Source organism: Cervus elaphus, chromosome 23 (genome assembly GCF_910594005.1).
Source record: "Cervus elaphus chromosome 23, mCerEla1.1, whole genome shotgun sequence".
In the NCBI taxonomy this organism is placed as follows: domain Eukaryota; kingdom Metazoa; phylum Chordata; class Mammalia; order Artiodactyla; family Cervidae; genus Cervus; species Cervus elaphus.
Genome location: NC_057837.1, coordinates 65,020,248 through 65,037,273, shown reverse-complemented (window position 1 = coordinate 65,037,273; position 17,026 = coordinate 65,020,248). Strand labels below are relative to the sequence as shown.

The window sequence follows — 17,026 nt, the reverse complement described above, 5'->3', positions numbered from 1 at the left end:
TAATAAATAACACTATACCTCTCAAAGCCTCACTTTCCTCCTCTGTAAAATGGGTAGACACATAGAATCTGTGAGAATTTCATGAAATAAGGTAAATGCTTTGCAAAGAGCCAGGCTTTCATAAGTGCTCAAGAAGTATTAACTATTATTGATGTAATTGCTTTTTACCCGTTATATTGTGAAATCTAATTCACAGAGAAAAGCACACAAAACAGAAATGTTTACCGTAATAAACGATCACAAAACCACCTGGGTCAATGACTAGAACAATGCTTGCCCCTAAGAAACCCCTCCTGCCCCACTCTTAATTTTTATATCCTCTTTTCTTCATAAATCTAATCCCTTTCTAGATTTTTATGATCCTGTTACCATTATTAATAATAATAAGCAAATGAAAAAAGAATGCATGGCTACCCCATCCATACCCAGCCAGGCTCCTGGGCCCCTGGCCGCCTCTGCCCTGGGCACGGAGACTCCCCATCCATTTCCCAACTCTAGCTTTGGCTGTTCTTTAAATAACCAGCTTGTTAGCAAAATAGCAGCAGTAACACCTCCCTCGCTGCCACCCAGGCCTCCATCTTTCAGCGCCGTGCTGACGGCTGTGCTCCCAGCTCGTGCCAAGGAATCCCGTTCTCCGTCACTGGGCCACACATGCCAGGGGCTGCCAGCTACGCTATGTTCTTGGCGGCCAAGATCCTGCCCCCCTGGCTGGGTCTGGCCAGTGGGGGAGGGGGCAAGTTGGCACAGAGCGGCAGTAATTTGAGGGAAGGACTAGGATGTTGCCAGATGAGTCCTCTTCCCCAGGTCCATGCCTCAGTCTCCCCATCAAACCCCCACAGGGTCACCAGGAGCTTAACTGAGATGATGAAGACAATGAGGCATTAGCACAACAACACCATGTGCGCGCTCAGACACTCAGTCATGTTTGACTCTGTGATCCCCATGGACTGTAGCTCACCAGGCTCCTCCATCCATAGAATTCTCCAGGCAGTACTGGAGTGGGCTGCCATTTCCTCCTCCAGGGGATCTTCCTGACCCAGGGATCAAACCTGCATCTCCTGTGTCTCCTTGCACTGGCAGGCAGATTCTTTACCACTGAGCCACCCGGGAAGCCCAGCACAACGCCTGGCACATAATAACTGCTCATGAAATAATAACTGCTGCCACTTAGGCTGCACCTGTCACATGCTTAGTCCCTGGGGAGGGCATGCAGGACCCTGGGCACCACCAGGAGTATCTGCAGAGGATTAAATCCCACAGACACAGCTCTCAGACCAGGCAGCCTTAGGACATTTTTTCCTGTGACAGATTCTCAACCAAATGCAAAAGCTGTCTATGGTCACTACAACAGCCTGGCCAGATCGGCGGAGCTGGGTTGGGGGTTAGCAAATTAATAGGGTCCTTCACATGGTCATTAGTACTAAGTGGGCATCACACAAGTGTGCAGCTCTTGTTCCTGAAGAAGCACTTCTACAAACGTTATCTACAGCGAACTTCCCAGGTTTTTATTAGCCTATGATATTTGCCTATTATCCATATTTATGAGTCTTTTGCCTTCTCATAACCATTCCATTAAGAAGGTTGGTCAGTTGTTGGCAGATGAGAGAATGGGGACCAGAGGGGCTGGCTTCCTTGCTGAAGGTCTGAGTGGACTGCCAGCTCTCTGGGGTCGGCAGGGTCCAGTGGCTGCCCAAACATCAGTGGGCTCTTGGGTCCCGCTGGAGTCTCAGTGGAGGGAGGTAAGAGGGTCTTCCCTCCTCTCTGTCTCTCCTTCCTCCCATGAAGACATGAAGATTTACTGTCTACCCACTCTGTGCCAGGCCCAGCTGCTGACTGTCCGGTGGGGAAGGAAGCGATTGTTCCCGACCCTTGGGATGCTGAGACCAGACAAGGAAGTCGATTGTGAACCAACAACCCCTGTGTCATGGTGAGTGGTAGCGGGTGACCCTGGGCGAGTCCCTTGAGTGCCTTTGAGCCTCAGTTTCCTCATCTGTGAACTCATCACACCTGCACAGCCTCAGGATGCGGCAGGAGAGTGAGATGCAGGAAAGGGGTGCCTGGAGCTGTGGCCTGCGACCAGTGGGGTCACCCTGTCGGGGTCCTTGTTGCAGGAAGGGTGATGGGACCAGGTGTGGGTGCACAGAGGCATCCTCAGATGGATGTCAGAGATGCTGCAGGGCTGGGCACCTCGTCCATGTTGGGGTCTGCACTGTGGGCACAGCAAGGGTGCCAGTGGAATGGGCTGGAGGGACAGGAATGATGGGGCTCCCCAAGATTCAGGAACTCTGAGGACCTCATCTCAGCCCCCCATCCCACCAAGGGCCCCAGAGGTTCCAGGACTTCCAGCCCAGCTGGCTATTCCCCTTCCCTTCCTGAGCCCGTGTCACCAACCCCCCAGCCCCTCAGATTTGGAAAGAGCTGGCCTTGGAGATGGATAGCATTGGGCTTTCTCTGCCTCCTTGGGCAAGTGGTTTCTCCACTCTACGGCCATTTCCTTTGTAAAAAATGGGCACAATCACTGCACCCAACTTCTGGGTTGCTGGGAGGACTAGATGAGACGGGGTCACACTATAAATTGAGCACAGATATACAGAAGCTCTCACTGAGGTCCCTTCACCAGCACGTGGGTGCTGCTAGGTGGGAAGACTGGACATTTCCCAACTGTGCCAAGCACGGGTGGGTGGGTGAGCAGCCCTGACTCCAAGTGCCCAGGTTGCAGCCATGGTTACTTACCCACCCGGGAGCTACGTGCAGAGGGAAAATGGGAGCCAGTCGTAAAGCAGCAGGCGGTGTCACCTCAGGAGCAGGCACTGGACCGAGGGCTGGCACACACATCCTCCGGGCACTCGATCAGAGGCGCTGGCGGGAAGCAGCGTGGGACGGGGCCCTCCAGCACGTGGAGTGACCAGGTTCTGGCCACCGGGCACCTGGCAGAGGGGGAGGCACGGGTGCCTGCAGGAATGAAAGGGAAAGTGTTAATTGCTCAGTCGTGTCCAACTCTTTGCGACCCCATGGACTGTAGCCCACCAGGCTCCTCTACCCATGGGATTTCCCAGGCAAGAATACTGGAGCGTGTAGCCATGCCCTTCTCCAGGGGATCTTCCCGACCCAGGATCAAACCCTGGTCTCCTGCATTGCAGGCAGATTCTTTACTGTCTGAGTCACCAGGAAAGCCTTCCTGCAGGAATGAAGGGGAACGTCAATGAGGAGGTGGCCAGGGGGTAATCCCGGGACCCCGAGACCCCTGGGTGGGCCCTGGGGATGCTGGGGAGGGAGAGGCCACGGAGCCATCAGGATAGAAACCCAAGTGTCTGTACAACACTATCCACGCTCACGTGGGCCCCCACATTGTTTATCAGAGGCAGAGTTGCATGTCATGCATATTTATGATGCTTTCCCCACCACCCACAGAATCTCCACAGCAGCTGGGAAGTTGGGGTTCCAAAGGCTCCGATCCCCCCCTCTTGCTTGTCCCTCTTTTTCCCTGGATGGGGGCGGTCAGGAAAGGGGCCAGAGTCACAGTCCCGAGTTCGAATCCCAGATGAGCCCTCACTCGCTGGGTGACCCTGAGCAGGCAGCTGCCCCTTTCTGAGCCTCAGTGTCCCTGCCTGTCAAAGGGAAATAAGAGTGCTTCCTCTGAGCGCTTCAGTGAGGATTAGGACGATAATGCAGGTAGAATACCTGGCACCAAGTCTGTGCCTGATAAAGGCTTGCAAGGAGGCTCGGTCCCTGTCCCCTGCACTTGGAGCAGGAGGCGTTGCCTCACCATTCTCACCACCTCCCACATCACACGTCTCATCTCGTCTCACACGAGGCCCAGGGAAGCCAGGTGTCCCTTTCCACCCGCCTCTGCTGAACAGGTGCCATGGTCCCGCTTGGATCTTTAAGTCAGCAGGAACCAGGCTCTCCTGGGAGGAGAAAAAGCCTTGCTGCCCCCCCACCCCACCATTCCACACCCATGCTCCCAGGAGCCTCTGGGTTGCTCTGGAGGTTTCAGTGGAAGCCCCCACTCTCATTCTACAGGTGGGGCCATGGAGACACCAAGCTGATGTGGGAACACAGAATCCAAGGGGTGGGACTGGGATCCTAACTCAGACCTCCCCCTCAGACCCAGGAGGAGGGGTCCAGCGGTCAGTTCACAGTAGGAATGTGGAGAAAGGGGCAGTGGACAGTGGAGGAGGCTTGTCTTTTTCTCCTGGTTACACCAGGACCCCGGAAAGCCCTCATGCTCTCTAGCCTCCCTATGTCTGCACCTCTTTTGACCTCATTTCCCCCTCACAGCCCTACAGCGTAATCTGCATTTTTCACAGGGAGGGACTGGGGCTCAGAGAGCTTCAGGAATTACCCCCACTGAGGACAAGTCGAGGCATCTGATTTCAAGACCTGGAGCTTAACCCCACCCAACGTGGCTCTGCCTCCCCGAGTAGGGAAATCACCACCCCAGAAAAACAGGCATAACCATCTGGATGAGAAGTGTTTAAATAGCAGAAAAGGAAAATACTGAACTCCAAAACATTCTGAATTAGCAGACACAAATTCTTAAAAGATTTCAAGATGAACCATGAGGCGTGAAAATTGCCAGTACATGAAAATCCAGGGCTGGGGAGGATGTGTGCCCGACCATGCTGTCAACTTGGAGCCAAAGTCAGCTGGAACCCAGAGCAGAAGGAAAAGAGGGGAAGGCCGAGGGAGGGGCAGGGGGTCCCAAGGCTGGCCTTGGAGTCGCCCCTCAGCTTCCTTACTGAGGGGCGGGGGCAAGGCTCCTCCAGACTCCCCGCTTTACAACAGGTGGGAGAAGCATGTGAGACAGCCTCTAAGGCTCTCGCCAGTTCTGACAATGATTAAGATTCCGGTTCTTCCAACAGGGATGAACCCCCAGAACATTATGTTAAGTGAAGAAGCCAGTCACAAAGGACCACATGGTACATGATTTCACTTATATAAAATGTCCAGAACAGGCAACTCTGTGTGGACAGGAAGTAGATGAGTGGTTGCCGGTGTCAGGGGGCGGATTGGGAGAGGGTGACAGTTAACAGGTTCATGGTTTCTTTTCAGGATGATGAAAATGTTCCAAAGTAGAATGTGATGATGGATGCGCAGCTCTGTGAATACGCTAAAAGCCATTGAATTGAACACTTTCAATGAGTGAATTGTATAGTATTCTATATAATTCTATATAGTCTATAGAATTCTTTATTGAATTCTCTCAATAAAGCTGCTAGAACAAACCAAACTAAAAAAAAGGTTCTGTGATTTCCCAATGGACAGCTGTCCTCTGGGAGGCAGGGCTTCCCTTGGGGGTTCTTCCATTATGGCTTGGGAAATCAGGGAGCATTTTTCTAAGAATTCCTCAACACCCCCACAGACCCGCCATCCCAAAGGCCTTTGCATTTGACATTCACCTCCTCCAGGAAGCCCTCTCTGACCTCCCAGCCAGGCCAAGTCCCCCGTTCCTAGGACTCCCTCAGTTTCTCGCCACTTATCATGCTGATGTGAGGAAGTCATAACTATGATCATTGGTTAACACTGCTTCCTCCATCAGACTGGGAGCTGCTTGAGGGCAGGACCGTCATCATTGGCCATCATTGTCAACGCTTAGCACAGTGCCTGGCACACAGAAGGTGCTCCAGAAATGTTTCCTGATTGGAAAATGGATCAAAACTTCAATGCACACTTGGTTTCTGGTCCTGGCTTCACCTCATTCCGGTTGAGTGATCCTGAGCAAACCTCCAAGTAACCTCTGAGAGTGTCAACATCCACCACAGAGAGCAGCCAGGTCTTTAACAGGGCTAATGGACATGAAAAGTACTTCATAAAGCAGCTTCCACACAGCCGCCCCATCAAAGTCAGTGGAACCCCCTCCTTCCAGCCATTCAGGCTTTGGCCCTGGAGTCATCCTCGATGCCTCTCCTTCCCTCACCCTCCACATCCAAGCCCTCAGCCGCTCCTGCTGAAGCCACCTGCACGACGTATCAAGAAGCCGGGGCGCCACCTGCGCTGTTGCCAGTTCTGTGGACTGAGCCATCATCACTTCCTACCTGGGTCACTCACGTCCTCTCTTGTCTCCTGCTTCTGCTCTGGCTCCTGACACACAAGCCAGAGGAATCAGGCTAGAACCCAAGTCAGAGCCGGCCCCTCCTCTGCCCTAGACCCTCCATGGCCTCACTTCATCTCAAGTAAAAGCTGACAGCACCCCCCCACGTCTGAATCTCCCCTTTACTCTTCACCCACTCCCTTTGCCCCAGCTACCCTGCCCTCTGCACTGTTCCCCAAATAAACCAGACACGCTGCTGCCTCAGGCCCTTTGCACTTGCTCTTCTCTGGCTGGAATGTCCATTACTTAGATGTCTGCGAGCCTGATCCCCTCGCTTCCTTTAGATCTTTGCTGGGACCTGACCTTGTCAGTGAGAGGCAGTTCAGCACAATAGTGAAGACTCTTTTTGTTTGTTTGTTTTTGGCTGTGCTGTGTGGATTGCGGGATCTTAGTTCCCTGATTAGGGATCAAACCCATGCCCCCTGCAACGGAAGCATGGAGTCCTAACCACTGGACTGTCAGGGAATTCCCTCAATAGTTAAGACTCTTAACAGAAGAGCATGGACTTAAAGTAAAAATCCAGGTTCAGCCAGTTATACAGTTGAGTGACTGTGGGCAAGTTTCTTAACATCTCTGTGACTCAGTTGCTTATTCCTAAAATGGGAATAATTACAGCACCTTCCTCGTAAAGTTGTGAGGTTTAAATGAATTCAGTGAGCACAGCCTTGATGGCTGCCCAGCCACTCCACCTGACATTCCCAGTCCCTCCATGCCTTATTGTTCTCCTAGGCACGTATCACTTTATAACAGGATATGCAAATGAGTAATTTATCCCAATTACACCCTGCTCCTCCCACTAAAATGTCAGCCCCACGAGGCTGAGAGTTAGGTCTACGCAGCTTATTGCCAGGTCCCCAGTGCCCACCACAGCACCTGCGCTCGGGGGTTCTCAGGGAAGACATCACTCAACAAATGTTTTTGGTGCCGAATAAATATTTATTAGCTAATTGTCTTGAGCTCTGGATTCCCCCTCCTTCCCTATCGCAGACATTTACCTCTCTCTCCAGCCCAGCCTCTCTCATGGAGGGCCAGGTCTACAGAACCAAATTTCCACTGGCAGCTTTGCCCGCTGCCCTGTGGACACCTCACACGTCACATGTCAGGGTCTCTTCCACAGAGACCCTGCCCTCTGACAGCATCATCTAACCAGGTGCCTGGAATCAGCTCACCCTCTTTGATAACCAAGACGCCAGGGGTTCCTGTATACCTTCCTCCTCTCCCACTATCTGTCACATTCCCTTCTCTTTATGCCCAGTGAAAGTGAAAGTCGCTCAGTCGTGTCCGACTCCTTGCGACCCCCTGGACTATAGAGTCCATGGAATTCTCCAGGCCAGAACACTGGAGTGGATAACCTTTCCCTTCTCCAGGGGATCTTCCCAACCCAGGGATCGAACCCAGGTCTCCCATAGTGCAGGCAGAATCTTCACTAGCTGAGCCACCAGGGAAGTCCCTTTATGCCCAGAGTCACCCCGTCTGGGTCACTGTGATTCCTCCTTCAGACCATGGAACCAGCCCCCTCCCTGGGTATCCTGTTTGCTGTCTCCCTCTGTCCGTCACGTTACATCAGTTGGGAGGATCTTTTCAAAACACAGAGGAACAAATGAAAGCCTTCCTCTGTGAGCCTAGGAAGTCAAAATCCTTGTTGACTCAAAAAAAAGCCAAAAAAAACAAAAATAAAACAAAAACAAGCCAAGCAGGGGTTCCGAGTTCCCTGGTGGCTCAGCTGGTAAAGAATCCGCCTGCAGTGCGGGAAACCTGGGCTCGATCCCTGGGTTGGGAAGATCCCCTGGAGAAGGGAAAGGCTACCCACTCCAGCATTCTGGTGTGGAGAATTCCAAGGACTGTATAATCCATGGGGTCGCAAAGAGTCGGACACGACTGAGTGACTTTCACTTCAAGAGCAAGGGCTTTTCAAAAGAATCCAACTCAGGGCTCTTCAAATAATGAATGACCTCACCAATCTTGCCACCCCAGGCCTAGGTAAGATAGTATTTGTCGTACGAAAATTTAATTTACACAGAACCTTTTAGCTCCATAAATATTTGTGGAGTTGAAATGAAAAGACAGTTTTTAAAAATAGCATTTATAGAGTTTCCTCATGCAACTGGGGGCTTCTGACACTCCCACATCTCATTTACTCCTCTCAGCAAACCAGGCTGGTGGTGTTGATTCCGGTTTCCAGATGAGGTGACTGAGGCCCAGAGAGGGGAGCTGACTTGTCCCAAGTAGCACAGTGGCCAGATCACCCCAGAGTCCTCCCAGACTCTGGAGCCTGTGGTCCCAGGGTGCTATCTGGGCAGAGAAAGGGTGTTGAGCCTCCTGTTCTCCAGCTGACTGGCTGCCACAGGCTCTGAGACCTGCAAAGCATGTGGACATAACTTATTTTAGCTCCCTGCCTTGGCCTATGCAGTTTCCCTGCTCAGGGTAACCCTCATTACACTGGTCAAAACGTCACCACCCTTCATGGCCCATTTCCAGCGTGGAGTCTCCTGCCTGCACCCACTTGGCGCTGGGTCCCGACAGCACGCCGCCTACAGTGGTTGATGGAGGTTTGCAATGTGGCAGGGCCCTCCTGTCTCATGCAGTGTCCCTTCTCGCTGCTCCTCTACCTCAGGGGCCACGCCTGAGGCCTCCACCTCCCCTGACGGCTTGTCCTCCAGCCCTCAGTCCTGAATCCATATGATCTCTCAAGTCTCTGTGAGGCCCGCCCTTGCCCCTGAACTTGACCAAGGCTCATCTCCCCAGCTGCCTCCCAGGCCTTCCTTTCATGGGCCCTTCAGGCTCCCACACGTGAAACAGACCTTGGCAGCTTACACCCTAAACCTGCTCCTCCCTGAAAACACCATGATCCTCCCAAGTCCCCCAAATCTAGAAACCTGACCATTGTTCTGGACGCTTCCCTGCCCCTCAGCTCTCTGTGCAAGCCCTGCTGATTCTGTCCTGAAATAGCTCCAAACCACTGCTGCTCTCTACGCCACTCCCCGGCGCTCAGTTCAGCAGCCACGGGCCGGTGAGCACAAGCCCCCTGTCCACCCACACTCTATCCGTCCATCCAGTTTCCCAACCTCCACCAACTGCTACCCTCCCGTTGACTCACCATCCATCGACGCCACCCATCCTTCCATCCACTCACTCATCCACCCTCCAATCCACCACCCGTAATTTACCAAGACCTCCAACGCTCCAAGCCATTGCCAGACACTGTGATACACAAAGGACTTAGGCTTGGTCCTTGGCCTCAATGTGCTCACACTAGCACTGGGTCCCAAACGATGAACAGGACTCTGCGGAGCGTTAAGGAGAGAAGGGGATGAACAAGGGCACAGGCATAGGACGGAGACATCTGGGGTGTCTGAGGAACCGGACCAAATAGGTGGGGAGTGACTCAAAGTGAAGGCAGAAAGACTGACTGAGGCCAGCTCTGCAGGGACTTTCCAGACCAGGTTGGGAGTCTGTTGGAGTGGGTAGCCATTCCCTTCCCCAGGAGATCTTCCCGACCCAGAAATTGAACCCTAGTTTCCTGCACTGCAGGCAGATTCTTTACATTCACCAGGCATACCCAAGGGAGTCTGTACTTTATTCAAAGCATATATTCTGGAGCCTGGGGTCAGCCTCCTGCTCTACCACCTCATAACTGTGTGACTTAGAACAAATGTCCTCAGTCTTCCCCACCTGTAAAATGGTAAGAACAACATACCTATTATAAAGAGATGTTGTGAGTTAATGCATCTGCATAGTATGTCCCTCCATATTATGTGCTCTGTCTATATACTTAGCATAGTGTCTGATATATAGAAAATTCCCTGTAATATAGCTGTTAGTGTGTTCAGTTCAGTTCAGTCACTCAGTTGTGTCTGACTCTCTGTGACCCCAGGGACTGCAGCATGCCAGACTTCCCTGTCCATCACCAACTCCTAGAGCTTGCTCAAACTCATGTCCATTGAGTTGGTGATGCCATCCAACCATCTTATCCCTTGTTGTCCTCGTCTTCTCCCGCCTTCAATCTTTCCCAGCATCAGGGTCTTTTCCAATGAGTCAGTTTTTCGCATCAGGTGGCGAAAGTATTGGAGCTTCAGCTTCAGCATCAGTCCTTCCAATGAATGCCCAGGACTGATTTCCTTTAGGATTGACTGATTTGATCTCCTTGCAGTCCAAGGAATAGTATGTTCATATTATTATTACTATCCTCCAGTCAGCTAGTGAACAGTGGAGAGTTTTACATAGAGGAACTGCAAAGCCCCCTCCTCAGCGGGTAGAGGCTTGGAAGTGAGCTTCACTGTCCCAGCTCAGCCTCAGCCTGACCAGCTCCAGACTCATCCTCTCCTACTGACTGTCCCCAGCTGGGCGCACCCACAAACCACTGCCCCTGATCGGCCCCCAGTGTCTGGAGAAACTCCAGCATGCCTTGCCCCGGGGCAGTAAGCTCCAAGCTACAAGGGTCCAGGAGACTCCTGCTCTGGACACATGCATCCTATTCTCTGGCTCTTGCACAGGGCACTGAGAAGCCCTTTACAAGTTTCCTCCTCCAATCCTCATGGCTCTGTGCAGGCATTTGGTCACCCATTCTACAGATGAGGACACTGAGCCTCAGAGAGGAGGCAGAAATTCCTTTGCTTTAGGCTGAGCAGGGATCCAAACCCAAGTTGGTCAGGCTCCAGAGCCCCCTCCCAGAAATCTCAGTTGTTGTTCAGTCACTCAGTTGTGTCTGGCTCTTTGTGACCCCATGGACTGCAGCATGCCAGGCTTCCCTGTCCTTCACTATCTCCCAGAGCTTGCTCAAACTCAGGTCCATTGAATCGGTGATGCCATCCAACCATCTCATCCTCTGTCTCCCCCTTCTCCTCTGGCCTTCAATCTTTCCCAGCATCAGGGTCTTTTCCAATGAGTTGTCTCTTTGCATCAGGTGGCCACAGTATTGTAGCTTCAGCTTTAGCATCAGTCCTTCCAATGAATATTCAGGGTTGATTTGCTTTAGAATTGACTGGGTTGATCTTGCAATTCAAGGGAAATCTTGGAAGCCCCTTGAAATGATCAGGGCCCAAGATAACACATGGATGTGCAACTTCTAGGCATTGATGAATGCTGTCCAAGAGAATTCTCTGCAGTGATGGGAATGCTCTCCCCTGCCCTGTCCAATAGAGACCATGGGCCACATGCAGCTACCAAAAGCCCAAAATGTGACAAGTGCAACTAAAGAACTGAATTTTAAATGAAATTTAAATTGAAATAGCCCCAGATGCTTCGGGGCTACCCTATTGGACAGCACAAGACCAGACGGTGTTTAGCATCCTCAACCCCAACATTGCATTTCTGGACACTCACACTGCTGGAGCCACAACTGATGAAGCATTTTGACATTTCATTGGAAAGACTTCTACCATGTATCAGTCGGTCCCTGTTTTTACAAGCAGAGGCTACCCAGCACCCTCACGTTACCTGCTTCTCTATGAGTCAAGGTCATTTAAGAACTCCTTGCCAAATTCCTGCTCTGGGTCAGGCACTGAGCCAGACGTGGAAGAATGATGTGCTTGTCCCCGCCCCCAAGGAGCTCAGTCTGGCGGGAAGGGACATGTCCTTCCTTAGGGTCTGTGATGGAGGGGAATGGGTCCAAGAGTGTGATATACACACTGTCTGGGGAGGACAGGGTGACTCACTCAGCTGGGAGAGTCTCTGAGAAGGCTGCATGGAGGAGAGACACTGACGGGGCGTGAGAGCACCTTCCAGTTTGCAAGGCACATCCGCATCCACAGGCTCATCTGCTCCTGATGCTGGTCCCATGAGGGAGTTCATGCCTGGCCTGGTTTCTGGTTTTCTGCGCCCTAGATTCACATCAGCACCTGTTTCTGGAAGGAGTCCTGAGCTGGGCCCCAGTCCTATGCCCTGGCATGTGGAGGCCAAGACTCCACAGTGTGTGAGAGCAGGGCTCCCCTGAAACCTCCACAGCAGCTTCTCAGGGAAGGTTCACCCAGGACCCAGCCAGCTGGTGCCCAACAGGTTTTCCATCCAGGATGGGGAGATCAAATGTTCCCTAAACCCTCCAAAGGGCCAGTCTCATAAGTCCCTAAACTTTCTGGCAACTCTGACGGGACCCAGGGGCCCCCTCACTGGCCATCTGGTCTCCTCTTGGCCCCCTCACTTTTGGAGGCCAGGGAAGATCTTCATTTTAATCTCATTTCCTCATAATCCTTTCATTTCTTTTCTGTGGTCTCTAGGGCCCGCCGCCATGGCCCCTTTTGCCTGCCCTACTTTTCCCTTTTCTGAATACTGGGAGGCGTTTCTCTGTACTTCCTGAAGGTGCTCTGGCCTGGAGGACCCGGGCAGTTCCAATCCTTCCATCTCCCCCTACTAACACTAGACCCAGGTGACCTCTCCTTCAAAGCCTCGTCCGGTCTGGAGCCCCTCTGATTCCTCACGGTAGCTTCGGGGCAGAAGGCAGGGGATGCTGCGCCCCCCAAACAGGCATTTCTTGAGCCCCTCTGCTGTGTGCACACAGATTGGCTTAGCCTGGGTCACGTGCTCTATCCCTGGGTTGGGGAGGTAGAGAGTTTCCAAGCAACCACATGCTTCCCAGTGAAAATCAGGGCCTCGCAGGATGGTGGAAAAAAGAGCAATGCAAGAAAAGCAAAAGTATAGGTCCCTATAAAGACTTGTACATGAATATTCATAGCAGCATTATTCATAAAAGCCCCAAATCCAAACTCCCATCAAGCAGTGAACAGATAAACAAAATGTCATATATCCATAAGATGGACTATTACTCAGAACTAAAAAGGAATGAAGTACTGATATGTGCCACCACGTAGATGAGCATAAAGAATAATATGCTTTCTGACTTATTTCACTCTGTATGACAGATTCTAGGTCCAAAAACAAATATTGTATATTAATGCCTGTATGTGGGATCTAGAAAAATGGTACAGATGAACCTGTTTGCAGGGCAGGAATAGAGACGCAGATGTAGAGAGAATGGACGTATGGGCCCGGAACGGGGTGGGTGAGATAAAGTGAGAGATGGGGATGACATGTGTGTACTGCCATGTGTAAAATGGATAGCTACTGGGAACCTGGTGTATAGCGCAGGGAGTCCAGCTTGCTGCTCTGCGGTGACCTAGAGGGGTGGGGTGGAGGGGCGGGAGGGAGGTTCAAGACGGGGGTGGGTATATGTAAACACACAGCTAATTCACTTTGTTGGATAATACTGTAGAACAACTCTACCCCAGTTTAAAAAAACAACAACAGACAACATGCTAATTGGAGGAAGCTAAAAGCTAGATGCAAAGACTACATATTGTATATTTCCATTTATAGGAACGTTTCAGAAAAGGTAAAAACTAGAAAGCAGATCAGTGGTTGCCTAGGGTATGGGATGGGAGTGGGAATGACTGCAAGTGTATACAAGGAAACTTTGGAATTGTGGTAATGATTGCACCCTATAAACTTACTAAATCTCACCAAAATTCATAAGATAACTAAACTCTAGGGTATGTAAATTATACCTCAATAAAGCTATTTTTGGAAAAGGCTGATGGGGGCAAAGGGGATACTATGGCTGCCAGTGTCCAGGCAGAGGATGGTGGTACCACTCACTAATCAGGGGATGGGGAGGCAAGGGCAGGCTAGAGGGCAAATGCCAAGGTGCCCCTGGACGCGCTGAGCAGGAGGTGCTTCTGGGACTCCGGCAGTCCATCTAGGAGAGCGCCAGGGAAAGGTCAGGATGGGGATGGTGGGTGTTCAGGAGGACACTGAAGTGGGGGAAGCTGATGAGTCCCCGTGAGGGAGTGTGGCTGAGGACAGAAGGTGGACAGCACAGAGCCCTGAGAAGCAGAAATATTTAATGGACCAGCAGAGGAAAGGAAATGGGCAAAAGCTCGAGAGGCAGCAGCCAGAGCGGCTATCAGAGGTCCTGCTGGCGTGTGCTGATGGCCAGAGCCTCAGGGGCTAAGGACGGAGACGTGGCCACCTGGTGAACCACCGGAGGTCCCAGTGGCCTTGGTGAGAAGGATGACCATGGAAAGACGAGATGTGATCCAGGCTGCAGTGGGTGAGGGATACAAGGGGTCTGTGAGCGTAGTGAACACTTGAGAAACTCAGCTGGGGATAGAAGGGGGACAGCTAGGGGCAGGGCAGAAATCAGAGACAAGCAGTGGGCATGGTGTGCACTCACGTTAGGTGCAGAAGAGGAGGGGAGAGGAGGAGACTGCGGGGTGGGGGCAGCCGCAGCCACTCTGAGCTCCATCACACTGCTGGAACGGAGCCGCCTGCCTGTCTCTGGTACCACCGCGCCCCAGTAAGCCACCCAGCTACTCACTGGAGAGGGACGGCTCCTCCCTGGGTTGGCTCCCAACCTGCCCCAGGCCACTGTCCACCGACCAGGACAGTGTGGTTGCATCTCAAGTGTGGCCAGCCTGGGCACAGAGGAGGCGGCATTGAATGGGGCAGAGGACAGCTCTTAGTCCCCGAGGCATTGTTGTTCTGGCTTTTTCTCCTGACTCCCCCACAGGGTCCTGGCCCTTGGAGACAAATTCTGGGGGTGCTTTGTGTGAAATGCCAAGTGGGCAGGAGTTCCCTGGCAGTTCAGGGGTTAGGACTCGGGGTTTTCATTGCCATGTCTGGGGTTCAATCCCGGGTCGGGGAAACTAAGAGCCCAAAAGCCAAGCTGTGCCTTGGCCAAATAAATGAATACATCAGGTTGGGGGAAAAAAAGTCAAGTGCAAGAACTTGCTCAGCACTACCTTCAGTTTAGGTCTAGGCATGGCCTCCCACCAGATAACCCAGATGCCCATCAGCCCAGGCTGCAGGAGACTGGCACTTGTCAGCCTCCTATTTTTCTAGTTCTACAGTGTTCATCTGGTGGTTCAGACAGTAAAGAGTTTGTCGGGAAGAGCCCATGAAGAAGGGAATGGCAACTCACTCCAGTATTCTTGCCTGGAAAATTTCATGGACAGAGAAGCCTGGTGGGCTACAGTCCATGGGGTTGCAGAGTTGGACACGACTGAGCGACTGTCAATCACTCGCTCACAGTGTTCCACTGGCTCCTCCCCACTGCCCTGATAGATTGTCATCATTATCTCCCCTCTGGCTGACAAGGAGAAAGAGACTCAGAGAGGTTGGGTGGCTCAACTAAGGTCACACGGCGAGTAGCAGAAGTGAGTTTGGTACCTAGGTCAACCTGCCTCAAGAGCCTGCTCCCTGTTCCCCACTGACCCTTGACAAAGGGTGTGGAAGACAAAAGAGAAGGGCAGGAGGGGTGGAGAGGGGAGGACAGAGTTCTAAACGGCAAGTGGTGAAACCTCAGCTCTGCCCCAGCTCCTGGGGTCAGGGTGATCCCCGGCTGTACAATGAGCTAGCTCTCAGGCCCCTTGTGGCTGTCACCTGCTGGTTCTGTGACCAGGTGCTTACTGGAGATACCTCTGTCCTTTATGGTGAAAACAAAAAATGCCCCTGGGAAGGTCAGTAGCAGGAAAGATCATGGGGGTGGGGGGAGGGGGCTGGGGGGGAGCAGAAATGGCCTCCTCTCAGGCCTGGCCTGGGAGGCTCTGCACCTGCGGAATCCAGCCAAACCTGGCCTACACGCTGCCTCAGCACTTCGCTGGGACAAAGGCCCAGCCTGAGGTCTTCTTGCCTCTCGCAGGAGCTGCCCCTCCTCAGTCATCCCAGCAGGACTTGTCACGGCTCTGCATGAGTCTCTCCTTGTTCTCAGCTGTGGCCTCCCTGTCTGCATGTCCCCTCCAGGGAAGCAGCTCTCCAGGCCAGGTTCCTCCCCACCCTTAGCTCCCCTGCCCACCCCTCCTCCCTGCTTCCACACCTGCAGCCCCCCTGGAGTCTCACGGCCGCCCCAGAGCCTCCACGGGATATCCCTGAAGGATGACTCCCTAGTCAGGGAGTCCAGACCTTCCGAAAGGAATCAGAGGCCCAGAGAGGGTAGGTGCCTAAGCAAGGTCACACAGCAGACAAGGTGGGGGGGAGGGCAGCATATTCCTGGGCTTCCTGATCACCCAGCTCATTTCTGTGACCCTTTCTAATAGTTTTCATGACACAAAAGATTTTATTCTTCTTTATGTCTTTGTGTTATGTTTATAACTCAGACTCACAACCTAATTTTCAGTTCACCAGACACATTTCCAGTCAAGCGTTGCTCCCCAAAGTGACCATGGCTCAGTCCACTTTCTGTCCACACAGGTAATCTCATCCAGCTTTGTGGCTTTTTAACACCGTCTCTCCCTTTCTCTGCCGCTCCCCCCTCCTCTTCTCTCCCTCCTAAGTTCTCTCTCCCCACATTCAATCCATCAGGAAATCCTGTTGTCCCCACCTCCAAAACATCTCCAGGATCCAACCACCCCTCACCACCTCCACCTCTGCCGCCTGGTCCCAGCCACCATCATCTCTCTCTTGGATCAGATCTCTCTTTGCACCAGGAGTGCAAAGACAAAGACCTTGCCTTGGCTTACAAGGCCAAACACCTCTGCCCTCCAGGCACCCTCACCTCCTACCACTCTCCCATCAAGAACCCTCTGTTTCCCCCTGTCCTGACCTCCCAGCTGTTCTGTCACAATCTGTACCCACCCCCGGCCCTTTGCACTGTCTGTTTCCACCACCAGGAGCACTACTCCTTGGATATCCACAAATGGCTCCCACCCTCCCTCATTCCTTGAAGTCTGTGCTAAATGTCACCTCCTCAGAGACCATTCGAGACCTGGACCCCCCCAGTCTAACACTACTCTTACATGCATCGCCACCCAGACTGCAGTACATCATATCTACTGCTTGGTTCAATGAGTCCCATCCCTAAAGTAAGTCCAGGAAGAAAGACAATCTCTCTTTTCCCTACGGATGTATGCGCATAGCCCCCAGTCTAGTGCCTGGAACATAGAAGGTGCTTAATAAATATTTACAGAGCGAATGACAGAGTGAGACCTAGCACCTGCCCTCCTG

The 17,026-nt window shown here is 52.4% G+C and overlaps 1 protein-coding gene across 1 annotated transcript in view; it reads right to left on the bottom strand.

Annotated features, from left to right (window-relative positions):
- Window positions 1-2,859, bottom strand: part of DLGAP4 (DLG associated protein 4) — a 138,929-nt gene extending 136,070 nt beyond the window's left edge. Inside the window, exon 1 of the mRNA XM_043884382.1 lies at window positions 2,734-2,859. The gene's annotated coding sequence lies outside the window, so the exon portion shown is untranslated. The remainder of the gene's footprint in view (window positions 1-2,733) is intronic.
- Window positions 2,860-17,026: the final 14,167 nt, after the last annotated feature.